This window comes from Eublepharis macularius, chromosome 7, assembly GCF_028583425.1.
Source record: "Eublepharis macularius isolate TG4126 chromosome 7, MPM_Emac_v1.0, whole genome shotgun sequence".
In the NCBI taxonomy this organism is placed as follows: domain Eukaryota; kingdom Metazoa; phylum Chordata; class Lepidosauria; order Squamata; family Eublepharidae; genus Eublepharis; species Eublepharis macularius.
The window spans coordinates 137,202,783-137,218,378 of NC_072796.1; the positions used below are offsets into that span (position 1 = coordinate 137,202,783).

General features: G+C 46.1%; 1 protein-coding gene across 2 annotated transcripts in view; it reads right to left on the reverse strand.

The window, feature by feature from the left end:
* Positions 1–15,596, reverse strand: part of PTP4A3 (protein tyrosine phosphatase 4A3) — a 128,159-nt gene that overhangs the window by 83,236 nt on the left and 29,327 nt on the right. The window contains exon 1 of one of the 2 annotated variants that reach the window (XM_054985051.1): positions 4,087–4,128. The exons of the other annotated variant lie outside the window; for it this stretch is intronic. The gene's annotated coding sequence lies outside the window, so the exon portion shown is untranslated. Of the gene's footprint in view, positions 1–4,086; positions 4,129–15,596 lie in introns of those variants that run through there. 2 annotated transcript variants of the gene reach the window in all.

Genomic DNA, 15,596 nt, shown 5'->3' on the forward strand with positions numbered 1-15,596 from the left:
TTGCATCGTCCCTGAAGGCCTTGCTCCGAATTTCCTCCTACTTTGTAGGTTGTTCTTAGATGCTCAGATTTGAAACGCACATTTTAAACGCTCACTTTACACTCCTTCCGTTGGTGGTGGAAAGTGCTGTCAAGTCATAGCCAATTTATGGCAACCTCATAGGGTTTTCAAGGAAAGAGATGAACAGAGACGGTTTGCCATCGCCTGCCTCTTAGCAACCCTGGTCTTCCTTGGAGGTTTTCCATCTGACTACTAACCAGGCCGAGCTTGATTAACTTCCAACATCTGACGAGATCGGGCTTGCCTGGGCTATCCAGGTCAGGGCACTCCTTTTGCTACCTTGGATGAATTCTTCTAACTTACCACAGTTAACCGCATCAGAAGCCTTTGGGTTGACAGGTAAGATAAACATGCAGTCACTGTGATCTACCCAGTCATCCCTCTTTCTTTTTGTCATCTCCTCTGTAATGAGTTGGGAGACAGCTGGAACTCAGCTGGGTTGCTATGGCAACTCAAAGTGGCACCTGAAACCTCATAGCTTCTGCCACCTTATCAGATCTGTGATACAACCCAGACCACAGCAACTTTTTTTCCCCAGGAGATAGTCCGAATTTGGTAGTTAAAGGTCACATTTTTCCGTAGGTCCAAATTGCACAACTGTTTCCCCCTTTCATGTCTTGCCCCATGAATAGATTTCATTATCCACCCGGGAGGCGGTGGCATTTGCAATGACAGAGAATCACTCTCCAGACTAGCCATCGGCACCGGTTGCTACTAGGCTGATAAAGATCTTTGTGGCAAAAAACAACACACGCATGAATGCACACGCACACTGTACCAACTGCTGGACTAAACCATGATTCCTTGCAACCTTAACCCAGTGCAAACTGTTTCCAGCAATTCCATCATTTTTTCTCTCTCCTTGAGCAGGGTGTTGGCTTGCCACTCATTCTTGCATAGCCAGAAGTTCTGAGCAGGAAGAATTTGAAACAAACATTTTTTTAAAGCATCCCATAGCTCAGGTGAGTCTGATCTCATCAGCTCTTGGAAGCTAAGCAGGGTCGGCCTTGGTTAGTAACTGGATTGGAGACCTCCAATGAAGACCAGGGTTGCAGGGGCAGGCTATGGCAAACCACCTCTATTATTGCCTTGAAAACCCCACCAGGGGTTGCCATAAGTCAGCTATGACTTGAGGGCACTCTCCAACCACCACTAACCTGTGTCTGAGTGCCAATTTAGATGGGGCACGGGAAACGATACTTTGGAGTCATGCATGAAGTGGGAACATATCCAATGCTTACAAAAAGAAGTATGGGCAGAGGAAGGGTGCTAAATCTTGGTCCCCCCTCCGAGCTTCAACTTGTAACACACTGGCACATTTTCTTCCAAGTCCAGCAGAGAACGAAAGCAAGCGAGGCCATGGAGAGATAGAATGGCAGTGATGGAGGATGGTTAGATGACAGAGGCAAAGTGGGCAAGGTTCAAGTACCCTCACCTGCATGAATCTTGCAAAAATTAGACCATGTGAATGAATTAGACATGGAAAAACAATGCAGTCGCATCCTCTCACCTGTCATTTGGCCTTGGAGGTGGCTCTAAAGCCAGGCACGAACCTAGAGGCGGAAAACTCCCTATCCTCACGCTCTCTGCACATGCCACAGGACTTAAAGGGGTGGCCGCAGGAAAGTCAGGGTATGAAAGAGTAGCCCTGTTGGGTTGCACCAAGGATCCCTTTTGACCAGCAAGCCATTTCATCACAGCCGGCCCAAACCCACAGGGCAGCCCCCAGATAGCAGCTCTCATGTGCTGACTGTTCTTCGGTGGAATTCCGTCTGTGAACCTGGAGATCCCACAGAAGGATCGTGACTAATAGCCAGCGACAGAGCGATCCTCCGTCCGTCTATCCAATCCTCTTTCAAACTCATGCAAGCTAGCGGCCATCACCGCATCTTGTCTCAGTGAGTTCCACAAGACAACCACTGGTTATGCATAGTAATATTTCTTTTGGTCTGTCTGGAAGATAAGGAGTGTTTGAGAGGGGGTGAGAAAAGGAAAACGGTCAGCAGTGCACAGAGACGGAATATCCAACCCTGTGACCTCTGGTTGCCCCACCAACTCACCACAGGTTTCTGAAAATCTGGGCACGTTTATTCATTTATCATCACTATCCTAAATGCTCTTTTTCAAAAAAGATTCCATTCTCAGGATCCTGAATAAGCAACAGATTTTGCACAGACGTCAAAAGCCTCTGGCTATAAGCCTAGATAATTGCTGGTTATAAATCAAGACAAGAAATGTACACCTATGTTTGTGCATATGATTTAACAGACACTTCTATCTAACTATTAATAACTCTGTCAAGATAATCCCTTAGGAGGACCCCCTCTAACATTTAAACCCACTCTCCAAGAAGGGGTGTGTGATAAGGCACACCTATGCCCTGGAATACTACAAGCGCTCACAGGTTAGCACACATCTGCTTGCATTTTTAAGGCTATTTGCATGAAAAATTAAATCCTTGGAGAAATGCAAATAGTTGCCTAGATCTCCTCTGGAAGAGGCAGGAGGGTTCTCGTTTTCATAATGATTTCACACAGTTCCTGTAACCCATGCAAAAGCTGATATTTGCATTCTGGAACCATCTGGCTGCTGGGAAGTGACAGATATGAGAATTTCGCACAGCTTCTTCTCTATTTTTATTTTACACTCTTAATCCATCACGCTACTGAGTTAAGCGGGGGGGGGGGAGTATGTTTTATGTCCTGACCAATGCATGTCAAGAAATTAAATCTCTGTAGTTTTAGGTGGGCAGCCATGTTGGTCTGCAGTAGAACAGCTGGATTTGAGTCCAGTGGCATCTCAGAGATCAACATGAAGGATCCAGAGGAGTTAGCCATGACAGTCTGTAGTTGCAAAATAGTAAAGAGTCCAGTAGCACCTTTAAGACTAATGAACTTTATACTGTAGCATAAGCTTTCGAGAACCACAGCTCTCTTTGTCAGATGCATCTGATGAAGAGAGCTGTGGTTTTCGAAAGCTTATGCTACAATGAAGTCAACAAGAAGGAGGAACTCTTGGACTCTCAAAAGCTTACATTCTGAAAATGTTGTTGGTCCCTAAGGTGCCACTGTACTGAAATCTTGTAAATAAATCTATGTAGCTCAAGACGCCAGTAAGCGCCGATAAGACTAACAAAATTTGTGGTAGGGTATGAACTTTCGTGAGCCACAGCTCCCTTCTTCAGTTGATAGTTGAAGAAGAAGTGAAGCTGTGAAGTGAGCTGTGACTCACGAAAGCCGGTTTGGTGTAGTGGTTAAGAGCGTGGGACTCTAATCTGGAGAGTCAGGTTTGATTCCCCAGTCCCCACTCCTCCGCTTGAAGCCAGCTGGGTGACCTTGGGTCAGTCACTTAAGAGTGGCAGGACTCTAATCTGGAGATCAGGGTTTGATTCCTCATTCCTCCACTTGAAGCCAGCTGGGTGAACTTGGGCTAGTCACGGCTCTCTGGAGCTCTCTCAGCCCCACCCACCTCACAGGGTGTTTTGTTGTGGGGATAATAATGGCATACTTTGTAAACCGCTCTGAGTGGGCATTAAGTTGTCCTGAAGGGCGGAATATAAATCGAATGTTATTGTTATTATTAATATTATTATACCCTATCACAAATATTGTTAGTCTTATAGATGCTACTGGACTCTTGCTCTTTTCTAATGCTACAGACAGACTAACACAGCTTCAGATACCTGAAGAAGTGAGTTGTAGCTCACAAAAGCTCATACCCTACCACAAATTTTGTTAGTCTTCTAGGTGCTACTGGACTCTTGCTCTTTTCTACTGCGGCGGATGACTAACCCATCTTGATCTATGTAGCTCAAAGTTCGCTCTCACTCACTCACACACCCCTGCCATTCCCCATTGCATTGGCTCACTTCGACTTTGTTTGCATTGTAGCCACGAAGGGATAAAGGAAAGACAGAACTTGGCCACATGCAACGTTTTCCTGCTTGCTTTTTGCTTCGTAACCATACTTGCTCCCCTGTAATCTGTTCCTATCACCTGGCAAACTCTCGAAGCCTTTCTTACTTACCAACAGATTCAAAGCTGCCTGGAAGGAAGTAATCCGGAAGGCTGGATCTTGGAGGGAAGGGAAGATCCCCCCGTAAGTGCCTGAACACATCGGAACTCCCTGCTCAGCACCGGCAGTTCTCCCAGCTGTTGCAGGAGGCTGAAAGAGCCTAATGCAGGACTGACAAAGGGGAGGATTCTGCTCCAACAAGATCCTTATCTGGGGGTCATTTGGTTGCCACTTGCAAAAAGAACTGTGGGAAAAAGAACCCACTCTGCGCCTCTTGCACACTCAGCATGGGCAAGCAGCCAGCACCCTCACCGCAAACGGTGCCTCCCCGGGCAGGCACCAGGTGCAGGCTCTGCTCCAGTGGCTTCCCATCGGAGCAAACACCTGCCTGGCTGTAAGGCAGGGAAATCTCACGCTTTGATCCCAAGCCTTCCGATTCAAGCCGGGCTGCCCATTACAAAACAACTTAAAGGAAGGCCGATTTTCACAGGCTTGCTATTCTGCCGAACGCGCATTAACATGTCGCTTAAAAAAAGAAAAAGCCGAAGCCTATAATAAAACGGAGTTGCTAAACATCGCCGATAATTTTTTTTAAAAAGCTCTTCTGCTCCGTGGGGAGGTAGCTCCAGTAAGAACAAACATCTGGCTGCAAACGTAACGAGAATTGCTGTGATACCTTGGCAGAGCTTCTTGCAACGGCCACGTTCTCAGGAATCTCTGCGCTTCTGGGGAAGGAGGTCGGAAGAGCAGAGCGGCTCGGCCACACCAAGAACACATCCAGTCCGGCACCCTGTTTTCAGCAGGAAATTGACCCTTCTCTATTTGTCCCCAGGTCTTGCACAGCCGGAGCTTTTGGTGCCCTTGGACTGGGTAGCCCCGGGTTTAGCCCTCACTGCATTTCACAGCTGACTGCTCTAACCCTTTTCCAGCCATCCAAACTTTTAAAAAAGCGACCTGACTTCGTAAGCATCACCGCGTCCTGTAGCAGCAAATTCCACAAAATTAAGTGTTACAAATTCACAAAAGACTGCCTGCACATGTGCACGCCACTAAAAAAACCCTGCTCTTCAGAGCACACCCATGTCCCAAAAAAAAATCATGGGGGAAAGCCTATGTAAATATAACAATACAACCGTGAAATCTAACTACATATATAATGATAAGAAACAGTAAACTGATTTCATTACAAAATTCATTTGTATTCCAAAAGCTCACATCTTCTACAAGTATTACTGCACCTCTTGTGTTACAGCCAAGTTTCAGTTCAGAGTCGGTAATCAGCCAGCCAGATGTCACGGACACATAATGCGTTCGAAGATGTACCTCTGACGGAACTGGAGTTCTATCTGGCTTTGGGTTCAAATTGTTTTGGATATCATTAGCTTGCTATTATCACATAATGTGCGATAAAGAGAATTTATTTCAATACAACAATGATTCTACAGTAATTGGGTATATGAATGTTTACACTTTATTAATAGCTGTTGTAATGAAATCAGTTTACTGTTTCTTATTTTTATAGATGGAAGAGCCCCGCGGCGCAGAGTGGTAAGCGGCAGTACTGCAGTCCAAGCTCTGCTCACGACCTGAGTTCGATCCCGGCGGAAGCCAGGTTCATGTAGCCGGCTCAAGGTTGACTCAGCCTTCCATCCTTCTGAGGTCGGTAAAATGAGTACCCAGTTTCCTGGGGGTAAAGTGTAGATGACTGGGGAAGGCCATGGCAAACCACCCTGTAACAAAAGTCTACCAAGAAAACATCGTGATGCGACTTCCCCCCGTGGGTCAGTAATAACTCGGTGCTTGCACAGGGGACTACCTGTACCTTTTTTATTTTTATATATGTAGTTAGATTTCACGGTTGTATTGTTATATCTGCAGAGCACACTATCACATCCCCCAGTTGCTCCTTCCTTCGCCATTTTACACCAACCACCATCCTTTGAGCTAGCAACTCCAAGGGGGAAGTTGCACGGGTCAGTGGTTGCCAACAGGAGCCTTGCAGCACATTAAAGACTAAATAAGGGAATTCTCAAGGTGGAACCTATGGGTGCCATGGCGCCCGACATCTTTCCTGGCACCCACAAAGTGTTCTTAGGAAGTGGGCAGGGCAAGGCGGGGCTTTTGCCCTGCAGGGCTTATGATAGGAGATCTGATTGGCTGGGCTTTAAAAAGTTGCTTGTGCAACAGCTGCCACCACAGGCAGCTGCATTAGAATAAAAGAATCATAGGGTTGGAAGGGACCCCTAGGGTCATCTAGTCCAACCCCCTCCACAATGCAGGAAATTCACAAATACCTTCCCCCTCCACATAGTGACCCCTGCTCCATGACCAGAAGATGGCAAAACATGGGCTGCTTCCACACACGTTGGATAATCCACTTTCAATACTCTTTAGTGAACATTTGAAACTGATTTTCTATGTGTGGGGGAAAAAATCCACTTCAAAAGGATTGCGAACGTGCATTGAAAGTGCATTATTCAACGTGTGTGGAAATGGCCATGGTCAGGATCCCTAGCCAAACTGGCCTGTTGAAAATTGCTACCTGACCTCAAGGTGGAAATCGGCCTTACCCTGGGCGTGTAAGAAGGGGCCACAAGAACTAAGCGCTGATGTACCTCTTCCTGCCCTCCCTCTCATGATCTGCCTAGGTTCACAGAATCAGCATTGCTGTCAGATGGCCATCTCCCCTCTGCTCAAAAACCTCCAAAGGAGGAGAGCCCACCACCTCCCGAGGAAGCCTGTTCCACTGAGGGACTGCTCTAAGTGTGTTTCTTTTAAAAGGCATTCTGTTAAACAGAGATTTTTCCCGAAATGCCGAAGAGTTACTATGAAAGTTATAGAGTAAGATTTGGGTCCAGTAGCACCTTAAAGGCCAACTAGATTTCCAGGGTATTATTGGACCCAAATCTTGCTCTTCTACTACAGACCGACACGATTACGTGCCTGAAACCACGAGAGTTATACATGTCCTCAATTCCTGACATTTTGTGTTTGGTTTCACCTCCTGCAGTAGCCATTTTGCGGTTGCCTCCATCAGCCTGTGTTGGAATTCCAAAATGCCTGAAGGCTTGAAAAGGTCGGGGACCTGCGGACTAAACATTTTATTCTGGAAGAAGCTTTCGTGGACTACAGCCGGCTTCTTCAAATGCAACAAGGCAGGGAAAGAGAGATGGGTCCAAAATCACCCAACAAATGACCTGAGACGAGTTCTAATCCAACACTTTCCGCGGACTTGCTCACTCACAAAAGGAGCCCTCTGTTCAGTCTCTCTTGGAGGAGGGTTAACATCCCACGCTTTGGTTCCATGAGATCACAAAAGCGATTCCGTACAGTTATCCGCACATCTCAAAAAGCTGGGCGAATTCAACCAGCTGGTTTCGGATTTGGAGGAGCCCCCCTCTCCCCACCGGTGATGCAACAGCGGCGCCTTTTAAAAACCTTACAGCAGAAAGAACCTTCCTTAATCTGCCAGCAGCAGAGGTCATATGGAAGTATTTAAGATTAAAACGCTCAGAAGGGACACATGCCTCCATCTCCAATGATTTCAATTTAACGTGCAGCCTCGCTCGCCATCCTCGCCCACCCCCGTCCCCCAGTTTGCTGTTGGAATGGCATTTCTGATGTGGTTTCACCGCTCTCTTTGAAATTCAAGTCACCAGACAACATCACGGTGGTCCCTTCAGCGTCTGTTCCCTTGACAATGCCAGCTTCCTTCAAGCACATGACAGATGCCACCGACATAGAGTCCGCTTGCACGTTTCTAGTGTCATCCACAGGCGGGTGTGTGCTTTGATCCCTTGCAACGGACTGGCCAAAAGACATTTCTCAGATCTTGTCCGTTTTAGGAGGGAGCATGCATTTAGAACTGACTTGATGTTCCATTCAACTCTTTCACTTTATAGTACCCATGTTTTCCAGACAATATAATTCCATACGTTTCCATGTATTCTTGTCCTACTTGGAACACAAGCCCAAATGAGGTCTACCAATGCTGGGTGTAGTGGTTAAGAGCAGCGAGACTCTAATTTAGTGTCAGTTCTAAGGATGACAGGCTATGACAGATAGACCCCTGCACCCTCACAGCAAGAAATCCACATTCTTGAATGAAAAGGCTTTATTTCAGGAATTATATTGTTTGTAATCATAGATTGGTCCAAAGGTTGACCAGAAAGTTGACAGGAATACCAAATGTGTGAAAAGCAGTCTTCTTATACTCATCCCCCCCTCCCAACAGCAAAATAGTTTTTGGCGCGAACTTATTCATGAGAGCTATTCCTGAGAGCTTCTCTGCATATTTTACATATCGGGTCCAGACTCTAAGCAGGCAGCAGATTAAAAGTGAAACTCAGTTATTCGTGAGAACAGACAGTGTACAAGGTCAGTCGTTAGGTAAGGCACCTGCAGTGGCCTGTGAAAGCAAAGCATTTATGGTGTTAGCAATATGACATTACGGTACAGCATTAACAATGGTTCATAGTGACAGCTCAGCTTAGAATAATGGCATGGATGGGGCACAGACATGACATTTAGAGAGCTGGGTTTGATTCCCCACTCCTCCACTGGAAGCCAGCTGGGTGGCCTCGGGTCAGTCACAGCTTTCTCAGAGCTCTCTCAGCCCACTCACCTCACAGGGTGTTTGTTGTTGTGGGGATAATAATACCACACTTTGTAAACCGCTCTGAGTGGGTGTTAAGTCATCCTGAAGGGCGGTATATAAATTGAATGTTGTTGTTACTATTACTATCACTATCAATATTGATATTATTAACACAAGAAAGAGGCAATAGAGCCAGTTTGATGTAATGGTTAAGAGCGGCAGGACTCTAATCTGGGGAGCTGGAATTGATTCCCCGCTCCTCTGCTTGAAGCCAGCTGGGAGACCTTGGTTCAGTCACAGCTCTTCCAGAGCTCTCTCAGCTCCACCCACCTCACAGGGAGATTGTTGAGAGGATAATAATAACACACTTTGTAAACCGCTCTGAGTGGTCATTAAGTTGTCCTGAGGGTGGTATATAAATCAATTATTATTATTATTATTATCTTCTGTACTGAGAACACTGTAGCGTTTCATACATTTGACAAGCAGTCTGTCAAATTCCACCAGAGAAGTTATGCCTGTACCTCGGTGTCACTGAACTTAAGTAAAACTTCCATGCCTGATCGCGTGGCGGAGACTTAAATCGCCACAGGTGAGCAACCTCTACCCCAGGTTCCCGATATCCTCAAGATCTGATTTTTTTCCATCTCTGAGGATGATAATGATTCCAGGGGAATCAAGACTCTATTTGTGTTACATGTTGGCCCGTTCTTTTGAAAGAAGGAATAAAAATCAAATGCACGTGGAAAGGACATTTTATGGGACAAACCCTTTAACACATTGTAAGTCTCTGCAAGCCTTATTGCACACAGATGCTTAGGTCAAAACCATGGGATGGATCTGATCGGAGAGCCTCTTCCTCAAACTACAAACTCACGGAAGATACGAGGCTTGGTGTATCCTTACCAATCTGTCCCTCGACTCTCTGCCTCTTGGCCTTTCCTGACAATTAATACCTTCTGTACAGCTGGCTGCAAATCTGCCGCAGAGATCAAGTGTCTTTAAACGCTGTGCATGATCTTAAGGGCGTGTAGCAACCAGTGTTTGGGCCCTAGCAGCTACTGTCACAAACAGGTACAAGGGACGATGGCAACCCCAAGGCAGTAGGCCAAACTGACACCTAAACCAGGCGAGGCAGCCTCGGCGCCATAAAGCGGCAATGCAAACTCTCAAGACATGCCAGATGTTGTTTCCTGTTGTGCCAGATGAGCAAAGTCAACCACCACTTAAGAAAAACAGCACCGCTTCATGTGGTTGTTCTGTGCCCTACAAAAGTACGGTTCCCTCCCTAATCCTAGTTAGTAGGGACAGAGGAAAAAACCACAGGTTGCACTGCGTGAGTTTTATTCAAAAGTCAAGTGCCTTGGTCCTCTTTACAGGATGGAACCACGAGAACCGTAACCAGAAGTCACAAGTAGCATCACTAAGAGCCAAGCTACAAGTAACGCCTGACACAGGTTGGACACTTGTCAGCTTCCCTCAATTTTTGATGGGAAATGTAGGCGTTCTGGTTTTACAGCTTGGCTCTCCATTACAGCTGCAAGACCAGGATGCCTACATTTCCCAACAAAACTGGAGGGAAGCTGACAAGTGTCCAACCTGTGTCAGGCGTCACTTGTAGCTTGGCTCTAAGAGAAATTCTCTTAATGCTTCTTTCCCCAGTTTCTCCCAGAAATCCAACCATCTGTTTCTTTTCCTCTTGTTACAGTTTCAGAGTCTGTTTCTAATCTAAATTGAAAAGAGTCCAGTAGCACCTTTATGATTAACCAACTTTACTGTAGCATAAGCTTTCGAGAAACGCAGTTCTCTTCGTCAGATATGTCGAATGCGTCACGCATCGGACGAAGAGAGCTGTGATTCTCCAAGGCTTATGCTACAGTAAAGTTGGTTAGTCTTAAAGGTGCTACTGGACTCTTTTCGATTTTGCTACTACAGACTAACACGGCGAACTCCTCTGGATCTATGTTTCTAATCTAGTCTGTTTTGATCAAAAAGAAATTCAAAGAGAGGAGGGACAGGTAGGGAGGGGCTTCCAAATTCTAAAATTTCACTCTGCAGATGCTCAGAGGCAGGCAACGTCATCCCAAAGCCTTCCTAACCTCCTGCTAGAGGGGCACATGACATAAAACAACTGCAGGGGCGGAAGTTATAAAGGATGTACTGATTTCTCTTCAACGAGACATCCCTCCTTTAAAAGAAAAAGAAAGAAGAAGAGGAATCAGTGGCTCTACCTAAACATTTCAGAAAAAGAAACTCCCCTCTCCAAAACTTTTCGTTTTATTCAATATATATTCCACTCTCCCTGCAAGCGGGCTCAGAGCAGATCACAAAATGTAATAAATACTCCAAAAAGATGGCGGCATCAATCAAAACGTCAATCAATCAATAAAATCTATATAAGACAGTCACGCACGCATTGCACATCCACCAGACATTAAACAGATCCGTGGGGCAGGGTGGCCAGCTCCTTGATGAAAACAGTCTGGGGGGGGGACCACATTTCCCACCACCACCTCAGCAGGAGGCTGGTTTGGCGGCCCGCCTGCCCCAACCACCATATGCCTGGCGGAACATCTCTGTCTTGCAGGCCTGGTGGAAAGATGATAAATCCAACTGAGCCCAGGTTTCCACAGACAGAGAGTTCCACCAGGTTGGGGCCAGGACCGAAAAAGCCCTGGCCCTGGTTGAGGCAAGGCAAACCTCCCTAGGGCCAGGGACCACCAGTAGATATTTGTCTGCTATATAGACAATGCTATAAAGAAGTACTAGTAAGCTATCTAGCTTTGCCCCATCTCCCCTTATATGCATGCTCACAAAGGAGGGAAGGTGATTCTAGAGAATGGCATTCCTCCATGTTCAGAAATGCCCAACAATACGCCCCGTGAACTCTTGCAAGGAAGGAAAGGGACACAGAAAGCTTTGTAACAGGGGTGGTCAAACTTGCTTAATTTAAGAGCCACATAGAATAAACGTCAAATGTTTGACAGCCGCAAGACATGATGCATTGAAGTGACTTCAGAGGAAGAGGCGAGTTTGGGGGAGAGTCTTCAAAGTGGCATCACAGGAAGGGGTGGGGTTTGGGTGCAGTATGCTGGAAGTGACATCATCGGAAGGGGTGGAGCTCGGGAAGAGCCATCACCTGATCTTTGACAAAAGTGATATCACATCTTCACCCTCAAAGGGGTGTCCCCAGGTATTTTCTGAGTCGGACCTGGCAACACCAACATTTTTATTGAAAATATGAAAGACATGGAAAGAAAGAAGGAAAAAATGGAAACGGAGGGAGGAAAAGACATGGAAAGAAAGAGGGAAAGTAGGGAAGGAAGTAAACTAAACTAAAATAAGCTGTACGGCCACAGCGATACTCAGATACCTCCGGGAGACGCACAATAAGTGTAGAAGAGCCGCATGTGGCTCCCAAGCCACAGTTTGGACACCCCTGCTTTATAACCTGTATGGGGAAGGCTTATGCAAATTTCCCTGCACCTAAGCTACAGGTAACAGGAAGCCAAAAAGCTAGCATTCAGACTAACAATACACACAATATAAAACAGCTGAATCTCATCAAAGGGAAACCAAAGAATCCCAAATGCTTCATAAGGAAAGGCCTTTCCAACAAGCACACAAAAGGAAACTTAAAACGACACGACTGGTCATTTTGGGCACTGATTTAGGGCCAAGCTACAACTTGAACGGCAAGTGGATCGAGTGGAGGGCAAGTGAACAGGGCGGAATACACTTGCCATTCAAGTGTCATTCATCACTTGTAGTTTGGCCCTGAGACAGGTTTTTTTAACCAACGGGATAACAGCAGATAAGAAAACGACTTACCTAAGTTAGCACAAACATCCAAGAAAGCCCCCCAAAATATTCAAAAGATGGGCAGAGCAATTGCATCTCCATCAATCTGTTTCCACCCTCAGCGCCTGCCTAGGCCACTATCCATGATTCACACCTGTGAAGAGATGAGCAGAAGGAACTCTGAAATTTTGTAGCGATGGGTCTGGGCGAAATCTTTAAGCAGGTTTGCAAAAACACCATCATACGCGGCTTGCTTTATCAATTTTGCTACTCTTGAGCATACAGCTGCAAGGTCCAAAGTTTTGTGACAAACGGTTCAGTGAAACTATTTTGAGATTAAACAACCAGATAAAACAAACTCCTGACAGCTTAAAAGTAGATATAAAAGCACATTGCTGGAGTGGTTGAATCCACACTCAGAGATTCAAGCGGCTAATGCACAGTCTTTTAATGCCAAGTGACACTGCTGATTCGCAGGGCAAACAAAACCTGGCAGAAGAAAAAGAAGAGCAAAGCCAAGCTTTAAAGAATGGATGAAAAAGCAACCCTTAGAATGTAATGAAATATCAAGCGTCCCACTGGATCAGATCAGTGATCCATCTAGTCCAGGAGCCAACCAGATGCTGCAGAAAACATCAGCTCAGAGCCAAACTACAAGTGACGCCTTACACAGGTTGGACACGTGTCAGCTTCCCTCAAGTTTTGATGGGAAATGTAGGCATCCTGGTCTTGCAGCTGTAACGGAGAGCCAAGCTGTAAAACCAGGACGCCTACATTTCCCATCAAAACTTGAGGGAAGCTGACAAGTGTCCAACCTGTGTAAGGCGTCACTTGTAGTTTGGCTCTTAGTCCAGAGGCCAAACTCCCTGGTGCTTCTCCCTAGCAACTGGTGTCGAGTTACTGCCCTACCACTTTGCTCAGCAAAGCTGGACCCTTTCTTCCAACCTAAGGAGTCTTCCCCTAATGTAAGAAGCTCTTCATGTTAAGAGTAGTTTAACAGTGGAATTGGCTGCCTAGAGATGTGGCGGGTTCCCCCTCACTGGCAATCTTCAAGAAGCAACTGAGCGAACTCTTGTTGGGGATGCTTTAGGCTGTTCCTGCATTGGACAGGGGGGTGGACTAGATGGTCTGTAAGGCCCCTTCCAACTCTAGGATTCTATGATTCTGCCAGAGGAACAGACAGAAGGTTTCAGGTGGGTAGCCACGTTGGTCTACCGTAGATGAGCAAGATTCAAGTCTAGTAGAACCTGAAAGACCGACAAGATTTCCAAGGAAGAAGCTTTTGAGAGTCAAAGCTCCCTCTCCGTGAGTCTCTCTACACGAGACATCTTGCTCAAGTATAGGGAGAGGCACTGTTAGCCAGAAAGCATAGTTTAAAAAGACAAAGCCAAAAGCCCTGTCAATTTCATCTTTCTACGTGACGGTAGTTTAAAAAGACAGAGCCGGCAGAGATCACTCCTCAGAGGGTTTGTTAATGTTGCCTTCACGTCTGTGAAGGCTCTGTCAATAACAAACCCTCTGAGAAGTGATCTCCGCCGGCTCGTTCTTTCTAAACTACCCTTGTGTGAGAAGAGTGCCCTCAAATCATAGCTAATGGCGACTCCTGGTGGGATTTTCATGACACGAGACTAACAAAGGTGGTGTCATATATGTCTGTCTACATATCTGCCATGAGTATTCTATGTGCTAATCCTCTGAGAGTATGGGAAGTGGCATTTTAGGGCCTGTCTAGCTGAGGGTTGCTTATCTCACAGGTGCCTGCGGCGATGTCTACTTTCGTTTTCACAGCCGCTTGGGAATGTGTCCTTGAGCGCCGGCTTCTCCCTGGGAACCAAAAATAACTTCATCTCTCCTACAGTTCTTCTCACCACCAGTCTCAAACCCCCTTCCCCTCCCTCCTGATTCCTAACCGTCCAGATCCTAAAGGCGGGAACTTTCCCTATAATTAACCCCTCCAACCTTGTACTCGTCACTTCTGCCAATACCCTTGCCTGTGTATGCTGATACTGATGGATCTCTAATAAAATAACTTTAACTCATACACTGGAATATGTGGAGTACCATGGGGATCGAACTGCCAGAACGTGACAGGTGGTTTGCCATTGCCTGCCTGTGCAACCCTGGTCTTCATTGGAGGTCTCCCTTCCCATTAAACTATGCTTCCTGGCTAACACTGCGTCTCCCTACACTTGAGCGTCCCCGTGTAAGATGTCTCGTGTTGACTCTGTCAGATATCCGATAAAAGGAGTGTTGACTTTTGAAAATGTATACCCTGGTAGTCTTGTTGGTCTTTCAAGTGGTACTGGATTCGAATTTTGCTCTTATGTTAGAAGAAGATTCTTCAGCCTGAAGAAGGACTTCGGGTTTACTAAGCAGAATAAGAAAAACACTACTCACTGTCGCTGCACATGGGCGTTCCCTCGAGGCATCGTGGCTAATGGCTACTGACAGACTCCACTTCATGAATGTGCCATATCCCCGTTTAAAACTAAGCTAGCAGACACTGGGCCAAGCTACACATGACGAATGACACTTGAACGGCAAGTGGATTGAGTGGAGGGCAAGTGAACAGGGAGAAATACACTTGCTGTTCAAGTGTCATTCGTCATGTGTAGCTTGGCCCACTGTCACAACTTGTGCCAGGAGATTTTCTAAGTTGAAGAAGGACTTCCAATTGTCTTGAAGCTGCTGTGTTCCAATTTCACCAGGTAACCCCAAATTTTAACATTGTTTGGGATGGAGAGAGCTGATCAAACTATTACCAACTTCCGTTATTTCAAACCCTGCCCCTTCCAGTCACTTTTAAACTGAAAAGCTGCATGCTGTGTAATCTTCTCTCGTAATTCTCTCGATTACTGGTGTTGCTTCTTTTTAGATTCCCCCGCCCCTCTCCCAGCGCTCGAGCTATTTTTGAGCTATACCTTCCTTGAGCTATTCTTAATCCTTCAAATTTGGTTAGAGTTCTTTTGAAACTGGTTTCTTTGGATGCAAAAACCTAGTCAAGTTATCAAACGTGACTCACAAATCTTTTACAACTTGGATGCTAACGGAAACCAAAGGGGGGTGCGAAACCACGCCAGGTGTTGTCGGCAGGGATTGGCACACATGCAGTTAACCCAGTAAT